Source organism: Rhinopithecus roxellana, chromosome 1 (genome assembly GCF_007565055.1).
Source record: "Rhinopithecus roxellana isolate Shanxi Qingling chromosome 1, ASM756505v1, whole genome shotgun sequence".
NCBI lineage: Eukaryota > Metazoa > Chordata > Mammalia > Primates > Cercopithecidae > Rhinopithecus > Rhinopithecus roxellana.
The window spans coordinates 28,197,672-28,221,408 of NC_044549.1; the positions used below are offsets into that span (position 1 = coordinate 28,197,672).

Below are 23,737 nucleotides of genomic sequence, written 5' to 3' on the forward strand. Positions count from 1 at the left end.
CACTTTTTCCTATAGAAAGAGAAAAAACACTGAAGCTCAGCAAGGTCAAGTACAAGTCATAAATTGTTATGTAAGGCAGACCCTCATCATTGTAACTATCTGGAGTTTCAGTGCACAAAACAAGGCCTGTTTCAAAGAGTGATTTATTACAAGTTTGCTTTTTTAGGTGCTTAATAATGCCCACCCAATAAGATGTTTGCTTTATCCTGGGATCAGGCTGACATCTCTTTTATGTGCAGAGGCGGTGGAGTTGGCAGAGTGTAGGTTAAAAGGAAATTGCAAACACTGGGCAAGTAAGTTGTAACAGGTTCCATTTGATATGATAGTTAAGTCCTAGAACACTTTCTTTTTTTTTTTCTTTTTTCTTTTTTTTTTTTGAGACGGAGTCTCGCTCTGTCGCCCGGGCTGGAGTGCAGTGGCCGGACCTCAGCTCATTGCAAGCTCCGCCTCCCAGGTTCACGCCATTCTCCTGCCTCAGCCTCCCGAGTAGCTGGGACTACAGGCGCCCGCCACCTCGCCCGGCTAGTTTTTTGTATTTTTTTTTAGTAGAGACGGGGTTTCACCGTGTTAGCCAGAATGGTCTCGATCTCCTGACCTCGTGATCCGCCCGTCTAGGCCTCCCAAAGTGCTGAGATTACAGGCTTGAGCCACCGCGCCCGGCCAAGAACACTTTCTTTATAGAAAGTGTCTGTCATTGGTTTGTCTGTGTGGAAAGATAAACACAAACAATACTGATCTAACCTTTAGTATGTTCCAGGCTGATGCATTTTGTATATATTGTTTCAATTATGATTATTCACATTTGATAAACAAGGAAACTGAGTCGGAGTGATTAAGGAATTTTTCCAGTTACCCAGCTAGAAAGTGGCAAAATCAGGGCCAGGCGCGGTGACTCAGGCCTGTAATCCCAGCACTTTGGGAGGCCGAGGCGGGTGGATCACCAGGTCAAGAGATGGAGACCATCCTGGTCAACATGATGAAATCCCGTCTCTACTAAAAATACAAAAATTAGCCGGGCATGGTGTCATGCGCCTGTAATCCCAGCTACTCAGGAGGCTGAGGCAGAGGAATCGCTTGAACCTGAGAGGCAGAGGTTGCAGTGAGTGGAGATCGCACCACTGCACTCCAGCCTGGTGACAGAGCGAGACTCTGTCTCGAAAAAAAAAAAAAAAAAAAAAAAAAAAAAAGAAGTCACATATGAATAAAGAAATAAATTGTTATGTGTAGACATACATTTAAACAATATATGCATTTGTTTATACACATTTAAACACACACTTAAATTTACTTTCCCAAAATTTTTTTACCTCACAAAAAAATGGCCCATATAAAATTTAGAAAACAGACAAAACCATGAGAAGGAGAAGTAGGATAGTCATGTGAGTTTAGTCTGTGATTGGTCATCAAACGTGAAAACAAGAAGGGAACAGGGTCGTCCCTTTTTAATGCCATTTTGCCCAAGTAACCAACCATCGTTTTTATTTTCATAACCCTATATTATAAAAATTAAGTAAACTCCATGAAAGCCATGATTTTTCCTGATATATTTTAAATTTCAAACATAACTAGTATTTAAAATTTCTTGATATTTATTCTCAAATGAGGTAACAAACATTTTAAAAGTACTTCCAGAATGGTAAAATACTACATTAAAGTTAGCTCTAAGCTTCCTTTCCTTACTCAGTAGTGAGGCCCTATGAATCACACAGGCGAAAGGAATTCTATTCTATCCCTTCTTCTAGGAGCAGGCAATTTTCCTTTCCTGGCATCCGACATGCACAAGAGCACATAGAACCCTCTCAATAAATATTCTGCCAAAGAATATTGAAAAATGGCTTATGCTAGAACATGAAGTCCAATGGAAATACACTGCCAAAATATAATATGTATTTTAAAAAGTGTCATTCTCTCAATCTGAAGGCCCTGTGAACCTACCAATTTTCTAGTAGCAGTAATAACTTATAGGAAGTCACTGCAAAACACTTTATGCTCTTCTGCATCAGTCTTGGTGAGTTAGTACCTTGCACTGTCAGAGGTGTCCAAACTGGAAAGCAAAGTCCTGGGGCATGTGCTAGGCCTCTATCATAGGAATCCACACTTCTATGGACTATGGAAGAAATTAAACTCGTATTTATTTTTTATCTCATGCTTTTAAATTTTGTTTTTGTAAATATATGATTTATAATAATAAATAATGTATCTATGCAATGGTGCATTTTTTTTTTCTTTTTTGATTGAGATAGTGTCTCTCTATCTTGATCAGGCTGGTCTCAAACTGTTGGTCTTGAACCCCTGGCATCAAGCAATCCTCTTGCCTTGGCCTTCCAAAGCGCTGGGATTACAGGTGTGAGCCATGACGCCTGGCCCAGTGGTGAATTTTTAATGTGTACGTGAATATACATATTGAGACTACATGCTCAAACATTTGACTGATAGGAGCGTGTGATCTAAAAGTTTGAAGACTGTAACTCTAAATAATTCTGCTAAGGTAAGTGTAATTCAACAAAAATATCTTGTGCCCATAAAAATATGAAGAATGTTTTCCTGTGGTTGGAGGCTGGGGATAAGAGTGGGGAGTAGGCTAGTCTTTTCTATTTTTCACAAAATAGTTCTACTAGCAAATAATGCACAAGGCCTCTCTCTGCCATTAAATGTAGCAACTCTGTTGACTTTTTTTCCTTTTCAAAAAGGAGCACAATGAAATACTAAGAAAGTTTTTTTGGTTTTCCCTCCAATTCCCTCTTGTCTCTGAAGTTCATGATTTGGAGGGAAGGGTTGTCAAATTACTCAAAACCTGGGCTGGGTATTAAAAGTCCTAGGTTTAAGTTCCTTCTTCACTGTCATTCTGTGCAATATGGAACAGGCTATATAACTTGTCCCTGACTCATTTCTCCTATGGGTAAACTAGAGATAATAATACTAACCACTGACCTCAGAGCAGTGTAGTGTGGATAAAGAACATTTTGTTCTTTGTGTCAACTAAATGAAACTGCCATTAATATATATATATATATTTAGACAGAGTCTCGCCCAGTCCCCCAGGCAGGAGTGCAATGGTATGGTCTCGACTCACTGCAACCTCCACCTCCTGGGTTCTAGTGATTCTCCTGCCTCAGCCTCCTGAGTAGCTGGGATTATAGGTACCCACCACTACATTCGGCTAATTTTTATATTTTTGTTAGAGACTGGGTTTCACTGTGTTGGTCAGGCTGGTCTTGAACTCCTGACCTCAGGTCATCCACCCGCCTCCACCCCCCAAAGTGCTGGGATTACAGGCGTGAGCCACCGTGTCCACCCCTAATATAAACTTTGATATTATCTGTTTAAAATGCTGTGATTGGCTGGGTGCCATGGCTCATGCCTATAATCCCAACACTTTGGGAGGCGAGGCAGGTGGATCACCTGAGGTCAGGAGTTTGAGACCAGTCTGACCAACATGGTGAAACTCCATCTCTACAAAAATACAAAAATTAGCCAGGCATGATGGCAGGTGCCTGTAATCCCAGCTCACTTGGGAGGCTGAGGCAGGAGAATCTCTTGAACCCGGGAGGTGGAGGTTGCAGTGAGCTGAGATCACGCCATTGCACTCCAGCCTGGGCTACAGGGTGAGACTTCATTTCAAAAATAAAATAATATAAAATGCTGTGATTTTTATATACTTTTTGTTTTAAAAATGATTTTTCTTAAAAAATAAACATCACATTTCTAAATACTACTTTGTTTGCTGAACTTTTTAAACTTTTCTGATTTTGTTTCTCTTTCTCCCTCTTACACAGGAGTGCTCGCATGCCCACACACACTCTTTTAACAACTTTATGGATGTGAGAGAAAAACCTTAAGACAGCATCAAGGAAATAAAAGGGGAATTGAAATAAGTTCTCTTAGTTAGGTTTTCTTTAAGTTTTAAAGCTACATACCTAGGCCGTAAAATTGTATTTGTTTATGTAATCTCCAAAATGTTTGTATTTAAGAATAATTCACCGACTCTTAAAACGGAAGGAACCCTAAGAAAACATCTAGGCCTAAGATACTGCCTGACACATAGTAGATGCTGAATAAACATTTAATTGAGGGAATCTGGAAAAGCTTCTTATTTTAATCTTAAAAATCAAAACCAAGTCTGAGCACGAGAGAGTTTAAGTAACTTGCTCAAGATTGCTCAGCTGGTTAAAGAGTTTAATCTACAATTTATTCCTTCTAATTTCCAGCTTTGACTTCTTTCCACCAACCTGTTGACTTATTTATATTGAACTGTCTGATACAATCTGCCGAAGCTGCATCGTTGAAAAACAATCAGAAAGACCAGTCCTGAGGTTCATCATCTCCAAAAGTCATGCAACATATGATGTTCACATGAGATGTGAAATACGTAAAGAATCATATATTTTTATGTATAATATGCAAAATATAAATCTGGTATATACTGAATCAAAGGTCTGTTTTGAAGGCTAAGAGTCAATAGCCAATCTTCCAAGACTTATTTTACCCAATAGCACAGTTTGCATGTCCACACGGGGATGGCAGTCTACTGACCAGCTAAAAGTTGTTTGGCTATTTCAGCAAAATGTTTATCTTTGTTTGTGTGTTGTTATATTGATTTTTTTGAATTTACCTACGAATGAGGCATTAACAACCTCAATGCATTAGAGTCCTAATAAACTTACCTTGCACTATTTTGGCCTATGTGATAGCTAACCCATTGACAGAAGAAATCCAAGGTGATAAAAGCCTTTCTTGGTCACTTGTTAGCCGGGTCAGGCTGTAAAATCGTAACACAATGCAGGCCTCTTCCATGGGGCACCAAAAGGCAGCGATGAAAAACCCCCCTCACTTCCATATCCAGTGGAGTTGTAGTTTATTACCATAACCCTCCCAAGTCAAAAGGACACCAGTTTCAAGCCTTGCAACTTGGTGCAGACAGGGGATTTCCCCTTTACCCCACTCTGCTGGGCCTCTCTACCTGTCCTCTCCTACTGTCTACAGGTCCCGAACATTAGAAAATAGAAAATGTGATGATCTTTGTGTGTCTCTGTAAAATGTGTGTATGTGTGCGTGTGTTTGGGTGTAACGGGCCTTTTGTTTGGCTGAGCGGCCTGTCCGTCACGGCGCGGGCCAATGGCAGGCTGCCTTATATAAAATGAGTGTTTTCAGTCTCTCCGGGTTGCATGTACTGTATGTGGAGCAGTGTACAGTGAAGCGAAGGCAGAGCGGCTCCGCGAGCTCCTCTCCACTTTCCCATAGAGAAACCCTGACTGGCCGCTGAGGGCTAGCTACACACACGCCCTCACGCCCGGCGAGCCCGCGAGGTAGGCGCCCCCCATCCCCAGCCCTCCCCGGGCGCACTCCCCTCACTTTCTGTTTTCCTACTCACTTGCGAGCCGCCGGGCTGCAGCCCCAAGGACTCCGCGGCAGGAGCAGCGGCGGCGGCGGCGGCGGCGGCAGCCGGTAGGGTGGACTTGAGGAAGACGGAGGGAACCCCGCGAGTCCGGAGCCGCCGCCAGCCGGCCCGCTCCCTGGGCACTTTCCCCCTCCGCCAAAACTTTGGGTCGGGAGAGGTCGGGGGCGAGGGTCGCGGCGGCCGAGCTGGCTGGGGCCGGGGGGCGGGGGGCGCGGAGGCAGTGCCCTGCGAGCGGGAGGCTGGGGGCCGGGCTGGGGAGTACTAGGCCAGCCGGTGCCAGGCTGCGTTTGCAACCAGCACCTCTCGGCACACAGGCAGCGCCGCCCGAGAGGGGCACGGGAGCCGGGGCGCGGGCTGGAGCGGCCCCAGGAAAACAACAACAGAGCCCTCACGCCGGCGGGCGGCTCGTGGCCGCCCGGGGAGCCCCAAACTTCATCTCGGCGAAAGTACGTGGAGCCCTGCCTGGTCTTGGCTGCCGGGGAGGTGGGGCCTGGGGAGCAGGGGCAGTGGAGGAAGGTACGGGGAGCCAGCCTTCGGTGGATTTATTGAACATTTCGTGTGCGTTGGTGACCGGGAACAGCAGCCCAGTTGCTCGTTCATCTGGAGAGTTGGGATTTGGGTGTTCCGGCCCCGCAGATCAGTGCCCTCTCAACCCCCACCCCTACCCAAATGCGCGGCGAGTAGAGAAAGTGCTGTTTTAGTGCCAGAGTAGCCTGGAGGAAGAATAGGGGGAGAGGGGGAAGAGGGCGAGGGAGAAGGGGAGAGAGAAGAGGGAGGGAAGGGGGGGAGAGAGGGAGACAGAGAGAGAGGGAGAGAGAGAGAGAACGGGAGGGAAGAGAGGAGGGGGAAGAGGAGGAGGGAGGCTGTGTCAGGATTTTGCTTGAATGTGGGATTATGTTGTGTCAATAAGTTTAAGGTGGAGAGAGCGAGGCTGAGGGTGGTGGTGGAGGGAGGGGAGGAGGAAGGCCTTGGCCGTTTAAAGTCTTATTTCTGAAGGTAAGTTACGGCTTTGCCTGGTCGCGATGACAGAAAACTTGCAGATCCTTTATCCGAGGATGGGGTCGATGCCTCTGGAAAGAGCTCCTCAGCCCTCTTAAGCCACACTCATGTTACACTGTTATTTGCTGCGATCCGGGTCGCTAGTAAATTACAGAAATCAGACTCGAGGTTTCTTTTCCTCCTCCACCTCGTCTCGCTCACTCACCCTCAGAAATTTATTATCATATTTTATTTATTTTTTGGTATTGTATGAAACTTAACGTAACTGAGACCGAACCCGAGTCCTGTAATTTACAAGGACCCTGAATCCCAGAATCTGGAACACGTTTATGTGTGAAATAGCCGCGATCATTTCTGCTAAATGAGGAAGGTAAAACGAAACGATGCAAAAAGCTAAGACACAACATGTACGACAGAGGGGGGGGGGAGAGGGAGAGACAGAGAGAAGCTATTTTTTGCTTTCCTTTCTGTAGGAAGGAAAATAAAGCGTGCATTCCCCTTCCTTCCCGGTGTGTAGGGTCTAGTCAATATTTTAACTGTCTGTGGACAAATTAGTCCAGGTGGATCTTGTTGAAAAGTTTCGCGAGGTGGGGTGGAGGTGGGGGGGGGGCGAAGGGGAAGGTGGGTGGAGGTTGTGGGGGATGGGGACGGAGCGAGCTCTGCCTCTGCTAATGGTCATTGGCCTGGGGCTTTGAAACCATTGCCTGTCCTGCTAATGACACGTCCAGTTCTCTTCTCCCGGCCGCGGACGCCGGGCTGCCGTTCCCGGGGTGGCTGACTGGGACTGGGGTACTTTACCCGCGCGGGGAGGGGCGTTCTTCGCTATCTCCTGGGGTTGCCCACTGGCGGCGTGGGGCCCCCCACGCTGCCCCCCGCCCCTGCGCGCCGCCGCCACCTCTGCTCGCGCGACTTTTGTAGGCAGCCCGCGGCCGAGGGGCGCGGGGGGTCCCCAGCGCGGACGTCCCCGCGCGGCCACCCCGCGTCCGGCCCCACGCGCTCTGCGCCGCGCGGTCCAAGCCCGGAATGGCAGCGCCGGGCCGGGCGCTGGCGGTGCCTCCCTGGGGGGCAGCGGAGGCAGAGGCAGTGGCGGCGGGATCTTCGCCGGGGCCCGCGGGAGGAGGAGGAGGAGAAGGAGAAGGAGGAGGGGAAGAAGGAGGAAGAGGAGGAGAGGGAGGCGTTTTCTGCCCAGACCGCCGCCAGTTCGAGCAGGCACGGGCACGGGGACACCCCACTCGTTGCTCCTCCGTTATGGAAAGGTGTTTAGCAGACTTTTACTCCCGGAGTGTGGTATTTGCACTTCATTTTTCCTCCCCCCTCTTTCCCAAAGCAAGATGGACTCTATTCCCTTTCTCTTTCTCCCTCTGCCTCTGCCTCTGTCTTGTCAGCCTTTAAGATCGACATTTTGTACTAAGATGCAAACTTGATGGTGACCAGCAACAAAGCCGGGGTGGGATCCCTCGCTCTCTTCCTCCCTCCTTGTTTCCTAGCTGCCGCCCCCCCCCACCCCGACCTCGCAGACCTGGTGGCCCTGCACTTGCCGCTGTGGGCTTTGGCGAATGTGTTTTCCCCGGTTGGTTCCTATCTCCAATCTGGGGATTGTGACCCGGACTGGGTGTTTGGGAGACGGCTGTGGCCGCCCAGGTCTGAAAGGCTGAGAGCTTCGATACCTGGACCCGCTGCCGCCGCGGTGGCACCTCCCGCCGGCTCCTGGGCAAGGCGAGGCTTGGGCTGCCTATTGATCCCTGTGATTTGGTTACTGGTATATTTGTCCTGGGGGTGGTGATCACTTGTGCAAGTTGATGAATGATCGCGGTGTGGGTTTTGCGTTTGCAGAATGGATCAACTTTCTGCTTTGTACATATGGGGAGTAGGAAGCGAGGGTGCTGGAGATACCCTAGAATGCCAGTTGGGCTGTCCCCCAGCCTCTGCCCTTTGAATACGGGGAGCTTCTTTGCCTTCTGTTCCCTCAGTTCTCCAGTGTGGGGGGGTGGTAGAGAAAGGGGAGGGTTTAGTGGGAGCTGGACTCCTGGGTTTTGGTACCCTTTCTTCATAGATGTTACAGGACTTGGGACTGTGCTATTGTAAGGCCCTACCAGACTGATGATGTACCTTTATTTGATACTTTATAGGTCACTATCATATGACAAAGGCTTTGCTGCAGTTCAGCAGTTCATCTTCCTCCCTGTGTACTTTCCATTCGCCTTCCTGGGTAAGTATGCAAACTCTTCATACAGGGAAGCTGGATGACAATTAGTAATGACATAAGGGTCTTTATCGTTCACATAGGAAGATGCTTTATTGGGGTTACAGCACCCCAGAAACCTTGTCTCACTTGAGTTTCCCACAGTGTAAGTCAGTTTATAATTCTTAGTGTTTAGAATTCAGCTGTGAGTTATTATTAAGATAGTAAATGTTCATTTTGTGTTTATCTACAAGTAATTGTCGTTTCAAAACTTACTTTCAAATAGGCATTTTAATTTATAATGAAATTTTACATAGCATTGAAGGTCTAGTAAATTTAATGCTAGACAATACTATAGGAAGATTGCAGTGTATGAGTGGAGAGAATTATTAAAAACCCAAGGAAGCATTGTGCAGAAGGCCTCTCTAATTATAGTGACTGACATTTGCTTACTGTCTCTCAAGTTCTCTTTCTTGAGTAACCTGTGGTGTTTGTAACAGTTACTTTTGGGGTGGGGAAAGGTGGGGTTGGTAGTATAGTAAATCTAGTGTTTAGGGCACTAGTTTGATTCAAAATTGATCATAATTTCTTTCAAAACTTACATGTTTGGAGAAATTAGGAACAATTCGGTAGCCTGTAAATCTAATAAACAATGACTGAGATCTGTCGTTAAGTGCCTTTTTCAGATATATGACTCCCAAGTAGAAAAATCTGCAAAATATGTGTGGGACAGTAAGTGTGTGGATAAGAACTGAGGGTTTATAGAGCATTTGAAAGCAGCACAGTGAGCCTAATCTGCAGAAAATCACCTTGTAAGTTTCACACTCCATTGTAAAGGAACACCCCAGGTACTCTGAGTTGTTGATGTTTGGAAACTAGTACTAAATTGTGTAAATCAGCTGTAGTGCTGTGTAATATTACCATAGTGAATTTAGAGATTTTATAAATGAAAATGAACTTACTTTTTCATGAAAGAAAATTTGGAGACCTCGTCTATGGCGTTTCCTGGATTGCTGAGATACTGTGTACATTAACAAAATTCTTGTCTTAGTATTAATGGTATAAAATTGTTGTCTTAGTATTGAGTTAGAGGACTAGACCTTTCTGGTAGTGTCCATCTGGTAACAAAATATACTTTTGTATTATTGAGGACTGTAGATAATCTGTGTAAGTTTTGCATCGAACATTTAGACAATCTAGAGGACTTTAGATAATCTGTATATGTTTTTCATCAAACTTTTTTTATGGAGTATAAATATTGCATTACTGCTTATAATTAGGTGGTTTGTTCAGTTAACTCAGAATACATCACATACATAGCAGGCCAATCGGAATGGTCAAAATGAGAAGGTTCTGTAAGATGAATTTAGTGCACACTGAAATACGTGGATTTCATTGTCTTTGAGTTTTTTTTAAAGCTTGTTTGAAAAGTTTCATTTTTGGCAAGAGTATTCAAAATGCATTCCTGATTACTAAAGAACACCACATTTATGCTGCTAAACACATTATTTTGTTCATTGCAACATTTTCATTCATAAAAGTTCATTGCAAACTTTTAATATTACTCCTTTCCCCATGGAAATGTATTTGACCAATTCAAAAATTAATATGCGAGGTTAGTAATGTTGAGAATAAAAGTCTGATAAGTGCTTGTATTTCTTTGAGATATCAAGTGACTGCTTCATTAAAACAATATTTTCAAGAACAGTCTTGGACTTTGAAGTCAGTGAAGTAGTTCTGATAGTGTAAATCTTGTAATAGTGATCTAAAAAAAGTCATTTTGACAATAAATTGCCAGTTATTGGCATCTAAAATGTATTTATTAGATTTGAGGCTTACTTATCAAAATAAGAATTTAAAGTTTTTGCTTCTCCATTTCCAAGTGTTTCCAAACTTCCCATTTTATTATTCTGCATGTCTCTGTTAGGTTCTGAAACTGAAGCCTTAATTTGCATTTCACATTTAATGCTAGCTATTGAAAAGGTGGCTCATCTATATCGTTTCCTAGTGTTACCTCTTTGGAGGTACTGCGGCAGTTTTAGGAAAAACCTTTCTCTAGAGAGTTAGATACTTGTTAAAATTTGCAATTTTTGAAACATTAAAAAAAGTATCTTGATCTTTGTATCCATTTTTTTTTTAAGTTCAAGGTATATGAGTTTTTTAGATAACTGCTTTTAACAGATTTTGAAAATTGTATATATAGCACCTTCGACCTTTAACCTTATAGATCTGATTTTTATACTTAATCTATTGAAACAGATTCATGTAGACATTGAATTTAGAACATATCTTTGAATGAAAATGAGGATGCACATATGATTATGATTGGCCTCTGCTGTAAGTAACTATGTAGTTGATAAGTTTTCTGTATGTTGTAAAAATAAAGAATAGGTCTGAAGATGTGCAACTCATGAAAATCTAACTCAGTAGCTAAAATATTTATAAAGCCATACTTTTCAGTAAAATTACAGGCAATTTCTAATTATTAGTCATTAGCCTATTAACAGTATATGTTTTCCTACATTTCATAAAGAACATGGGTAAAAGCAAGGGCTACATTTTTAAGTAGATCTTGTCATTAATTTCAATTACTTTTATATTAAAAATCTTTAATAGAAATAATAAAGGCTTCATCTCTCTATACTACTAAAAAAAAAACTTTGAGAACAGTTCCATTACAGATGGGCCTTTTTGCTGTACTACAGGAAGTCCCTGAAATCATTATTAGTGTCTTACAAAAGTATACAAAGTGTTTACAGTTGTTACATCAGATGCTCCAAATCACTAAATATAGGCATTAATTTTAACATATTACATTACCACCAACGTGGCATACCTGTGCTTTAAGATTTAACCTTAAGCAGGTACTTAACTTAAGAGGAAGATGCTTTTCTTGAACTTGTACCTTGAAGTCCATCTCATTATTTAACATTTCACCATTGAGGGTACCTTTTGAAATGGGCCTGAGTGGTATCTCTCCTGTATTTTTTGTCAGATTCCTTGTTGTCACTATGAAATGAAAACAAACTCAACTTTACTAAAGACATTGTAATCTTACTGCTTTGTTTTTATCATGTGTCTCAGGGAAATCAGATGCAGGCAGTCCTCAGTACACTGAACAACACTGCTATGAAGGGAATAGGTAAAGAGAAAGACTGAGACTGAATGGAGGCTCTTCCAGCTTGAAGATTCTGTGACTGTCATTCAGTCACTGGGTGTTGTACTACCTCAAGGGCAGTCATCACATACTGTGTCTAATTGTTGATATTTCTGTATTTTAAGTCATACCTGTGGAAAGCGCTTTTTGATTACAACTTTGCTCAAAGTTCACATGTGATATTGTCTTTTAGAAGGCAATTATATTTCCTTGAAATGCCAGTACATCATTTTAAAGCTATACAGATATACCCAGAAAATCCTCATGTATTAATGGGGATTGTTTTCATTTTTTTTTCCTTTCAAGGAAACAGGTAAGAACTGAAATAAGTGCCAATTATGTGAAAGAATGCAAAAGAAGCAAGCCAGTAAAGAATTTCATCTAAAAGTATATATAAATAGAAGATGAGAGAATGAAAGACTTAAAAGATTAAATATAGACCATGAAACACTGGTATTACCAAATGTACCAAAATATAAACTTAATAAGTTAAAATATGTAAGTCAGTTTGAGAATCTAGGTAGTGAAATAACTTCAGATAATGAGAAGGTTTGTATAAAATACGAAGTAACAGCTAGGTGTGGTGACTCACACCTGTAATCCTAGCACTTTGGGAGGCGGAGGCCAGTGGATCACCTGAGGTCAGAAGTTTGAGACCAGCCTGGCCAACATGGTGAAACCTTGTCTTGACTAAAAATACAAAAATTAGCCAGGTGTAGTGGTGGGCACCTGTAATCCCAGCTACTTGGGAGGCTGAGGCAGGAGAATCCCTTGAACCCAGGAGGCAGAAGTTGCAATGAGCTGAGATTGCGCTACAGCACTCCAGCCTGGGCGACAGAGCAGGACTCTGTCTCCAAAACAAAATGAAACAAAAAACAAAACAAAAAAAACCCCCACAAAGTAACAGTTAATGAGAATGAATTGGATTTTATGAAATCTTAAAAAATTAAAAATATTTAAAAATGTTCATTAAATAATTATAGCAATAGTTAAACATGGTCCTCAGATGAAAAGTTCAGGGAATAAAACAGAAACTCCTGGAGCGGAATAACTGAACTCCTAAAAGCAACATACAAGGTTGCATCTTTTGTAATAGGAATAATTAAAAGGCCAATAACTTACTTTAAAGGAGAAATAAGAATGGGGATAAAAATTATTCAAAACAGCTGTATTTCTTAAATACTTTTGACTGAGGTATAGTATAAAAATACATTTAACATCCCAATCCACATAAAAGAACTGAAACAAGTTTCTTGAAACAGGACAAAGTGCAGTGCCCTCTGATATTTTCTGTTCCCAACTGATCTTTATAAATCCAGTATGTTTCAAGCCATTTTATTAAACAAAAAATACTAGATATTATCTACTAAATTGATTTCATGACTTATAGTTTGAAAAACACTGGCCTAGAGTACTTGCTTGCTTTCTTAGAAATGGAGGTCTCTAGGCCTCATCCTTTGATATTCTCATTCAGTGTTTCTGGGGTGGTGCCACAGAATTTAGATTTTAGCACATATAGCAGGTGATTCTAAAGCAAGCAGGAGGTCCTCCGACTGACTGAGAAACCTTGATATGAAGGACAGATGGCCCAAGACTGTAGGAGTCATGTTCTGAATGTGGGGCTGAAGTTCATTGACTTATAAGGTGTCTTCCATCTTCACCATTCTTTGGCTGTATTTCAGTGTGTTTGCAATACTGAGAAGGTCTTCATCACCCTCTGTAGATGCTCCTGTAGTAGAAGTTGTAGTACAAGGAACAGAGGCCTTGCCACCAAAGGGCTCTAGGTTCCACTCCTGCTGCCTCTATTGCTTATTAGCGGGGGACTTTGAGCATGTTACCTCACATCCCTTAAACTTTCATTCTCATATGTGCACAATGGATATGGTAATATTTACCATGCAATAATACAGGGATTACACAAGACGGTAATGAATGTAGGACCCTTATTCACAGTTAGCGCTCAATATATAGTCTCTGTTTTTATAATTACATCTCATCTCACCCCATCCTCCACTGTTTGAAATTTCTGAAAGGCTTTTAGTTTTTGTTTTTGTTTTTTCTCTAAAATGATTCTCACCTCTAGTTATCATGAAACATTGGTATGTTTTTAACTAGACATGAGGTGCTGGACAAGTAATTTGTTAGGGAAGGAAATAGTAAGAGTAACCAGAAGGAGAAAAGCCAAGCACAGCTGAGGCATGCCACGATTAAGTACGGTGCTCCTTCAGGTTTGGGGAATGATTTTCCCACCTCTTTGGAAAGGTAGAGTATGGGACTAGAAAACAGCTCTTTTCATATTTCAAGGTAGTTAGTTGTCAGCACAGGGCGTTCTCTCTGGTGACTGATAGATATTAGAATGTCTTAGAGTATCAGTTCTGAAACTTTCTTCCATCAAGACACATGTGTAATCCCAGCCCTTTGGGAGGCCGAGGAAGGAGGATTGCTTGAGCTTAGGAGTTTAAGACCAACCTGGGCAACATAGTGAGACTTTGCCTTTACTAAAAGAGAAAAATAAATTAGCTGGGGGTGGTGGTGTGTGCGTATAGTCGCAGCTACTCGGAGGCTGAGGCAGGAGGATCACTTGAGCCCACACGGTCGAGGCTACAATGAGCCGTGATCATGCCACTGCACTCCAGGCTGGGTGAACGAGCAAGGTCCTGTCTCAAAAGAACCAAAACAAAAACACGTGACCAATGTTCACATATGAGACATTATGATCTCCCCTGGTTAACAGACAGGTAAATTATGCTGTGGGTTTTATAGGTAGTTCACAGTGTGATAAAGCCACTCCTTTTTAAGAAAAAGTCAAGAAATCATATCAAATTGCAAGCAAGAGTGGTGTTATCTTAATGAAAACTTTGAATATACTTAATATACACATGGAAAATTGTAAATTGTGGTACTTCAGTTGTTCTAATTGGGGCACTCCTCATAAACAATTAAAACTTACCCTTGTGTCAAGGCATGGGGATTGAGAAGTGTTACATAGGTAGTGCTTAGCAAATTGCATTTCACCAAATAGGCACTTGAAAATAGGGGCAAGCTAAGGAGAAGATAAATGGGGAATACTTTAAATCCCTGAAATCTCAAACAATGTGAAAACCAAAAGCTGGGGAAATGTAAAGAAAGCACAGAAGACTACAGGTATCAGGGTTTTCAAACGGTACTGTCTTACTCAAATATACGTTGATACAAAAATTTGTTGAAGTAGTCTCAACAATCATTAAATTTGTTTAAATAAATTAAAATTAAGTGACTCTGGTATTTCCTAATTTTTAAGGTTATATTTGCCAGAAACATCTTCCCACTTTGCTAAATTTTAATTTGCCATACATTTTTGATCTCCAGTAAATTAATAAGCTCTGTATATTTTGAAAACGCCTTTGTTCTTTGATGTAGTAGTATTGGAAATAGATTCACAATCTTTCATCTAAAAAGCTTGAAAAACTAAAAGTTTTTTTTTTTTTTCCTTCAAAAGTGTGACATCAAAACTCATTTGGTACCAAAACCTAACCCAGACTGTCATGGGATTGTTTAAAGTAGTTTTCAAGCCCGCTTAGAATATTCACATATTTTGCTGGAAATATGAATATTGATTCATTGTGTGATATTATCCTAGATCTAACTAGGAATGTTATGTAATATGTGCTATAGGTACCATTTTGCCTTTTTAAACCCCACAAAATTCTGAATCCTGAAGCATATCAGGACCTAAGGGTTTTAAATAAGGGATTGTGATCCTATTGCATTAACTTCCTTGGTTGGTAGAGTGAAATTCTCTGATATTACTAACCACTTAACCCAGTGAAAAATTATTTTGCTAACTTTGATCACTGATCATTGAACAATTTAAGTTCCTTGCCAGCTAGCAAATGATGAAAGATTTTTTAACGTTATATATTACCTCAATCAAACTGTCTGCTGAAATCCTGTGGCTCCAAATGTACAGGTGTAAGGCATGAGGATATAGTCAGGTAAGGAAACTGGTAGTCATTGACATCATTTGTACCATCTAAGTTGAGCCAAGTTAAAGGCTTCTAGGTAAGGAAAGCTTAAATCCATGCAGAACCTGGTTAGTTCACATTTCATTGAACCTTTTATGTTCCCTTTTGATGTGATGATTCCTTTGTTGTTGTTTTTAGTTTTATTAAACAGACACACACTAAAATCTGCATAACATTTGAAACCTGTACCATGTTGAAAAATGTTTCATATGTAATGTTGAATGAAATTCAGGCTACTTTCATTAATGGTTTATTGTTATTAGAGGTTATATTTCCTTTATTATATTGCTACCTGCCCATTTTTTTTTCCCATCTATCAGGAAAATAAAAATAGGAAGTGTTTTCTGTGATTTAGTCTGTTCTCAGGTGAGAATATTTTTAGGTTATATTGTTTTATAGAGGTTCTAGATACCTTTATTTTCAACAATTAATTATGAAATGTTCAGATCTTGCCTTTTAATTTCCTATAAAACTACTTTAGAAAAATGATAAATATGTCATGGGGAAGAGTCTATATGGCACTGTAGGAACAAAGTAATAACTTTATCTGATTTGTTATGGTAAGGATTTGATATAGACTGGAACTGTTAATGCTAAAGAATTGTTTATTGATAGGACTTTCATTATTTATTTACATGACTACATTCCTTGGTGTAGGAAAGCCACAGATTAAGTAATTCAGAGGGAGTCTTATTAGCAATGCTGTTTCTTTTTAATATTAAAAATGCTGACTTGTTTTTCAGCTTTTGGTGCACCTCTCAAAATTCACCCAAGTGTAGAGTTCTCATGGACTGCAGAGGGAATGTGGTGGAGCATGGAACAAAATGAGAAAATAATTCTTTACATCCAGCTGTCAGACTTTGATTATCTTTTGAGTTACTAAAATTATCATTTTTCCCTTCCAGGTTTCCCTTCCTTCCTTTTCCTCCCTCCTTCTCTTCTCCTTCCTCTCTCTCATCTCTTTTTTTCCTCTCCCAGTCTATTATATTTGGTAATATGCATCTGTGATACTGCATAAAAATATTTTAGAATAGGGAATAGGGAGTTGAGTTTTCCTTTTTTAAAACACCTTTGTTTGAGTTTAAAGATCGATTTGTAGTTTTTGAATCCTTTTGGTATTTATGACTACCTATATAAAAATTGTTGATAAATGAGCTTCAGACTTATACACATCTCTACATATGAAAGTGTCAGTTAGGAAGGGATTGTAAGGAACCTTTAGCAGGGCTCTGTGAAATAAAGTCACCTGTTGTTTTTATGAAATAATGGAAATAAACTCCTTATCCAAACATTTTCAGTTTCAGGTTGATAGAACGACTACATAGTTTCATTTAAACTTCAGGAAAGTTGAATGCAGTTTTTAGAAGTTTCCCAAAGAGTATTTTACACTGGGAGGAAGGGAGAAAGATAATCTGGACTAAGGCCTGCCTTATGAGGCTCAGTTTTGTTTTTATTACTTTATTTTTCACAACAACTTTCTGATGATAAATACTCAATTTTAATGACAAGGAAACTAAAACTCAGGTTGAATAACTTGTCTGAGGTCGCACAGCTAGTAAGTGATCACGCCAGGCTTAGACTGCCTGTCTGCAGTGCCACAATCTCCTGAGGCTTTTTCTGTATTTACCTGCCATTAGGGCTACATTCCAAGAAGTTAAAAATGAAAGGTTTGGGACAACTTTTAGTTAAGAATTCTCCCCAATTTTTTTTTTTCTCCTAGAAGAGAAGTCTTCATTTTCAAGTAATAAGATTGAAACTCTGTACTTTATTACTTGTAAGGAAAGTTACATGAAAAATTCTCTGACCTGGGGCTTGTAAATTTTCATCTGTAAGATCATTGTCAAAGACTAAACATTTGTTTATAAACTTAGTATATATTTGATGTTTAGTCAGTTTTGTTTCTAGTTGGTATATCTAGTATAGAAATGTCTATGGCAGCTGTTATTTTTAATATTTATTAATTCCTCTGGTATATCAGTAGAAATTATTTGTTCTTTCATGAGAAGTTGAGTCTTCCTAGCTGAATATATCGTTTGTGCTCTGGTCCTTTTTTTTTTTTTTTTGAGACAGAGTCTTACTCTGTTGCTCAGGCTGGAGTGCAGTGGCACAGTCTCTGCTCACTGCAACCTCTGCCTTCTTGGTTCAAGCAATTCTTGTGCCTCAGCATCCCAAGTAGCTGAGATTACAGGTGTGGGTCACCACGTCTGCCTAATTTTCGTATTAATATTTTTAGTAGAGACAAGATTTTGCCCTTTTGGCCAGGCAGGTCTTCAACTCCTGGCCTCAAGTGATCAACCTGCCTCAGCCTCCCAAAGTGCTGGGATTACAGGCGTGAGCCACCACGCCCAGCCTGTGCTCTGTGTTTTTAAATACTTAATCAGTGAATATATTTTACTAAAGGAATTAACAGTATAACATGCGTAGTGTTATAAAATGGTTACTTCTGACATTTGCTTTGAAAGACAATTCCATATTAGTGGAAAAATTAATAAGCAGATTCATGGCCTTCACTTCAGAGTGCCTGATCAAACATGAATCAGATATAGGGTCAGTCAGCAGTTCTAATTCATCAGTTTAGGAAGTGATTTAAGGGTGCTTTTAATTTCACCTAAGGAACTTATTTCTGCTGTGCTAAGTGGAAGAGATTTCATAAATTATACTTTTGTATATGAGTAGCCGAACATTTTGAAAATACAGCATAACATGTTGCTTTTTTGTACTAAGAGCCCTATTCATCTGAAATTAAAATCTTTTATCTTTGCAAATTCAGCAAAGTCAGAGCCTAATTCAGATATGGAAGATTAAAAGTTTGTCTTTTTTTTAAACTGGCTTCTCTTTTTCCCTGATCCATGAAACATGGAAACAGGGTGTCTATTTTAGCAAAGTAGCTTTTGTGGATCATGATCTTACTAAGAGTGTGCTCTTCTTGCATTGTTTTAGCTGAATAACGCTTTTCCGAAGGTGCTGGCCTTCCGTTTTTGTGTTTCATTCCCCCCCAGAAAAACACCATTCACATTGGTTGGTAAACTGAAATTAGTTTAAACTTTATGTCATTTGACACCTTTCTTTCTGCTTTTCTTGGGTGATATTTGAAGAACATTTTCCAAATTAAATAATTAGGTCGAGTGTTGGTGAGGCTAGGGTAGCAGAAACTATTACCAATTTTTTTGGCTTTCATCGATTGAGTGCCTACAGAATGTTGGTGCTTGACCTAGACTTTGGAGATATAAAGATGAATATGGAACAACCCTTGTCCTCAAAGCAAACATGTTCTACTGGCTGGAAAAGGCTAGTTGATGTAAATATCTATCATATAAATTAATCTGTGCTAATTGTTTTAATAGATATGGTATGAAATAGTGCTGAGTAAATATCTGAAAAACTGGCCAGTTCCAGCATAGGAGGTAGACCTTGAAATATGGGACGAGTTTCTTACTGTGGCATTGTGTTTGCCCATTAAATTTGCAAAACTAATTTGGCCTAAGCATTATAGTGACTTTTTAAAAATCAGACTTCTAACAATAATTTCATTTTTATTTAAATAGTAGTTCATCCTTTTGGCTTCTGATATTTTAAAAGGCCACTGACATTTTTTGGATAAAGCTTTAAACTTATATTAAAATTATATTTCAGTGAAGTGTTTTGGACTTCCTTTTTATTTATTGCTGTTAACATCACAATGTGTAAAGACAACATGATTGATTGAACCAATGAGAATTGTTCAGCTATATAACATCCGAAAGAGCATTGTACACATACCAAATAATGTTAAAAGCACACTTAATAGATAGTCAGTTTAAGCTAGATGTACAGGGGTCCAAACCATATGCCAATAAAAATATTACAAACTACTATAGCTGATACTTTTAGTTAAATAAATTAGACTAATTGGGAGTATATTAATAAGAGTTATAGCCCAACATGGGATTCCAAAAAGGTGAAAATGTGTTTTCCTATCTTGAGGACTAATAGATTACAAATTATGCTCAAAGCTTCCATCAAGCAGTTTTTAGGTTTTCCAGGATGTCTTCAGCCTGTGCTTACAGTTGTGTTTTGTCTTGTGGTTTAGTAAGCCATGGCCTGGAGAACACCCATGAGTTTGATCAGTCTTCTCTTTTATGCATAGTGATCTAGGTCTGGTCTTTCATTCATGACTTTTGTGTTTGTTATACCTCAGAATGTATGTGTTTTCACTCAGTTTTATTTGTGGCCCTTAGTTGACTGGTCACTTCTGGACATCAGCCCGGTTTAGATTAAAACTTTGTTTCTGAAATATTGTGTTCAGTGTTCCAGATGCCAGTGTGCTTTAATAACAAATACATTCATATGTGAAGTCATAAAGAAGAAGCTGACCTGGGAAGAATTTTTTCAAAGCTCACATCAGTAATAACTCCAATGTTTATATTAAAGCAGCAAAGGGAAACAGAGACACATGTGTGACTGTAACTGTGAGTCTTCCTTCCGTTCTTTGTCTTGGGGCTGTTTGACATCATGGAAGCACAGCCATTCCCATCTTGTTATGTACCGGTCTTCATGGTAATAAGAACTTCTTTTTAAGTTTTGCATGTGGACATGCGTTCTTATCTCATTGGGTGTAATACATGCTTAGACCCAGAGAACATGTTCAGGTTATCATAAGACTAGGGTTTTTTTTTATGTTAATAATTTTCTACAGATAATCTCTGCATGAGTGATGCAAATTCGTACAAATTTTTTTGTAGTTTTCCAAAAATCAGTCTTGAGGAATGGGATCACACATGAGCACAGAGTTACACATTTGAGGACCTGGTCTCACATATATGGTGATGTGTTTACTGCATAAGGAACTGTGATCATGAATCAGTTGCTGTTTCTTTTTCTTTAATTTTTTAAAAATATGACCTTATATGGTCATTTCTGATCTATATATTTCAAAAACAGCTAGATGGCTTTTAAGTCTAGTATATCTTAAGAATTAGGATGATCTGTACTTTTCTTCATTAAATAGATGTTTTTCTGAAAAGTTTTCACTTAGTTTTTCCACATAGAACTATACTTTTTTGATATGCTATAATTTTAGAATGCCTCATATTTATTTTTAATTGATCTTCAATTAGCAGTGGCTGTTGGTTTTACAGATGGAGGCTTTAATGTTTCCAGGTCTCTATATTAAGTAATCAATGGTCTATAAAGTATACATAAAGGAGCTTTGAAAAGGATCTCAGGAACGCAGTACTAATCATTGTGTGAAGAGGAATAATCGTTTTTTTTTTTTTTTTTTTTTGAGGCAGGGTCTTACTCTGTTGTCCCAGCTAGAGTGCAGTGGTGTAATCATAGCTCAGTGTATCCTCAGACTCCTGAGCTCAAGTGATCCTCTTGCCTTAGCTTCCAAGCTGGGACCACAGGAACATGCCACCACACCCGGCCAATTTTTTTTTTTTTTTTTTTGAGACGGAGTCTCGCTCTGTCACCCAGGCTGGAGTGCAGTGGCCGGATCTCAGCTCACTGCAAGCTCTGCCTCCCAGGTTTACGCCAGTCTCCTGCTCAGCCTCCCGAGTAGCTGGAACTACAGGCGCCCGCCACCTCGTCCGGCTAGTGTTTTTTGTATTTTTTAGTAGAGACGGGGTTTCACCATGTTAGCCAGGATGGTCTCCATCTCCTGACTTTGTGATCCGCCCGTCTTGGCCTCCCAAAGTGCTGGGATTACAGGCTTGAGCCACCGCGCCCGGCCCAATTTTTATTATTTGTTATTTTTTAGTAGAGATGGGGTCTCTCACCATGTTGCTCAGGCTGGTCTTCAACTCCTGAGCTCAAGTGATCCTCCTTCCTCGGCCCCTCAAAGTGCTGAGATTACGGGTGTGAGGCACTGCACCTGTCTAGAAGCAGTGTTTAGTAAAGCAATTATGTTGCTTTATCATAATGTCCTTTATCATAACTGTTTGGTAATTCTGGGTACAATATATTGAATTATCTTTATTTTTTGCAAGATATAATCATTGAGGACCCATAATATATAAAGCTGGGTTAGGAATTCCGGAGCTTGCAGAATAAAAAAGGCAGCAGCTCTGGTCTCAGGATATTTCTAGTATAGTAGTGACATACATATACCAAATGTGAAATAGAAAGTAAACATGCCATAATATCCGTGAGTTGCAGGGATGATGAGTATAGGGTGATGGGTGATTAGGGAGGGAAAATTGGGATGGAATTGAACTTTGAACTTTGGTTGTATAGCTAGATGTCTAGGAATCCTTGCAAAATGCTTGCTTAATCTATCAGAGAGAAAGTGGACCAGTGGAGGGCCCAGGCTAACCCCACCTGGGCCAAACAACTCGCCCCACATGTGTGATTATCCAAGTCAGTGACCCTCCAGACTTTTAAAATGCTGTTCCCCTTGGTGGAAGAATTTGAGCATGTGTTCCTTGATATGTCTACATTTCTTTATAAATTATATATACTAGGCTATTAATATAGTATGTGTATATTGAAATATAAATGACTTAGAAATTGAAAAAGATAAATTGAATATAAATAAAAGTTTAATATTTTCCTGTTACTCCAAGTGGACTGTCTTGTTCATGTTTTTGGTGTTTGAGAATCTCACTTTAAAGACCACTGGTCATTATTGAGCAGTGTCACACAAAGTTTAGGTAAGTTTCATGAGACCTGGGACTTAGTTTTGTTCGCTGCTTTATCTCTAGCACCTAGGACATGGTAAAAGCTCAACAGATACTGTTAAATGAGTATGTAGAATTAGGCTGGTTGATAAGGGATGAGAGCAGTCTAGCTCAGTGTGGGGATCTGGTAAGAACTGGGACAATTTTTGTTCACTGTTTTATCTCCTATGCCTAGAAAAGTACCTGCCAAATAGTAGAGACTCAGGATATATTAGTTGGACAGTGTTTATGCAGTTCAGTATGAAGGATCTGGCAGAGGCCATAGATTTATAGACATGAAAAGTTAAGTTCTAGAAGCTCCCCTAAAGCAGTACAGCATATAGAGATAGACTAACTATGGGTAGGCAGAAAGATACAGCCCATGGGGGTCAAAGTGTTAGCAAGAACATTTCTGAGGAGTGGCTTTGGTGACCTCATATCTTAAGGCAAAAACTGTGACCATCTTAAGCAATAAGATCAGGATCTTAATCATGTTTGTATCCCAAGTCTTAGGATGCAGTATGGTAGGTATCTAATAAATTTTTTTGTAGAATCGAATTACTCTGTTTTATATTAATGCTATGTACTGGGTATAGGAGGCCCTGAGCCTACTAGAATGGATCAGCATCAAGATCAGAGGCCTGTAAATGAATCCTGTTTCGAATGAAGCAAAGCCAGTGATTCTGGAATTATATGTAAAAAATTATTTTAAGCCCTGCCTGTATAGAGGTACTTTAGTGACCAAAATTGCCAAATCACATCATGTGTATATTTCTTTAAAGGTTGCTATTAACGTACTTTTATTAACATATTACCCTTTAAGAATGTGGAGTTTATGATTGAATTATTTCATGTATGCTGCTGTCCTGTTCCTTCTTCCCTCATCACTAAAGTTGGGATATGGCCTGGAGCACCCCAACCTGTACTATTAAAATTAGTACTGAATTTATTTATAAATGTATAAAACAAGGTAGTTTACGTATTAGCTCCTCTTTTTGGAATTTTTTTACTGAGACTTCCTTTTTAAAATGATGGTAAAAATTTTTATTTTATGGTCATAAAATAAATCTGTCATGCACATACTTGAGCATCATCAGAGTTGGGGAGAACAAATGTTTCCTCCCTGAGAAGTATCTTTCTCCTTTAGAGGCTGGCCACATGAAAGCATGCCTCATTGGCTCTCTTATGCTTGTTATTGCAACTTAGACTTTACATTGTGATTTCACTGACTTTGCTTTGTTTGCTCTGTATAACCATGTTCTGAGGTAGGTAGTAGGGTGTCATTATTCCCATTTTACAGATGAAGGAACAGGCTCAAAGTTGTTAAGTGGCTTAACCTAGGATATTGAGTTTGCAGTGGCT

The 23,737-nt window shown here is 40.1% G+C and overlaps 1 protein-coding gene across 6 annotated transcripts in view; it reads left to right on the top strand.

Annotated features, from left to right (window-relative positions):
- Window positions 1-5,134: 5,134 nt before the first annotated feature.
- The window catches only part of BBX (BBX high mobility group box domain containing), a 273,615-nt gene continuing 255,012 nt past the window's right edge, over window positions 5,135-23,737 (top strand). For 4 of the 6 annotated variants that reach the window (XM_010386614.2, XM_010386615.2, XM_010386617.2 and 1 more), the window contains exons 1-2: window positions 5,135-5,306; window positions 8,527-8,606. The gene's annotated coding sequence lies outside the window, so the exon portion shown is untranslated. Of the gene's footprint in view, window positions 5,307-5,697; window positions 5,845-8,526; window positions 8,607-23,737 lie in introns of those variants that run through there. The other 2 variants (XM_030940581.1, XM_030940574.1) reach the window with 2 other exon arrangements.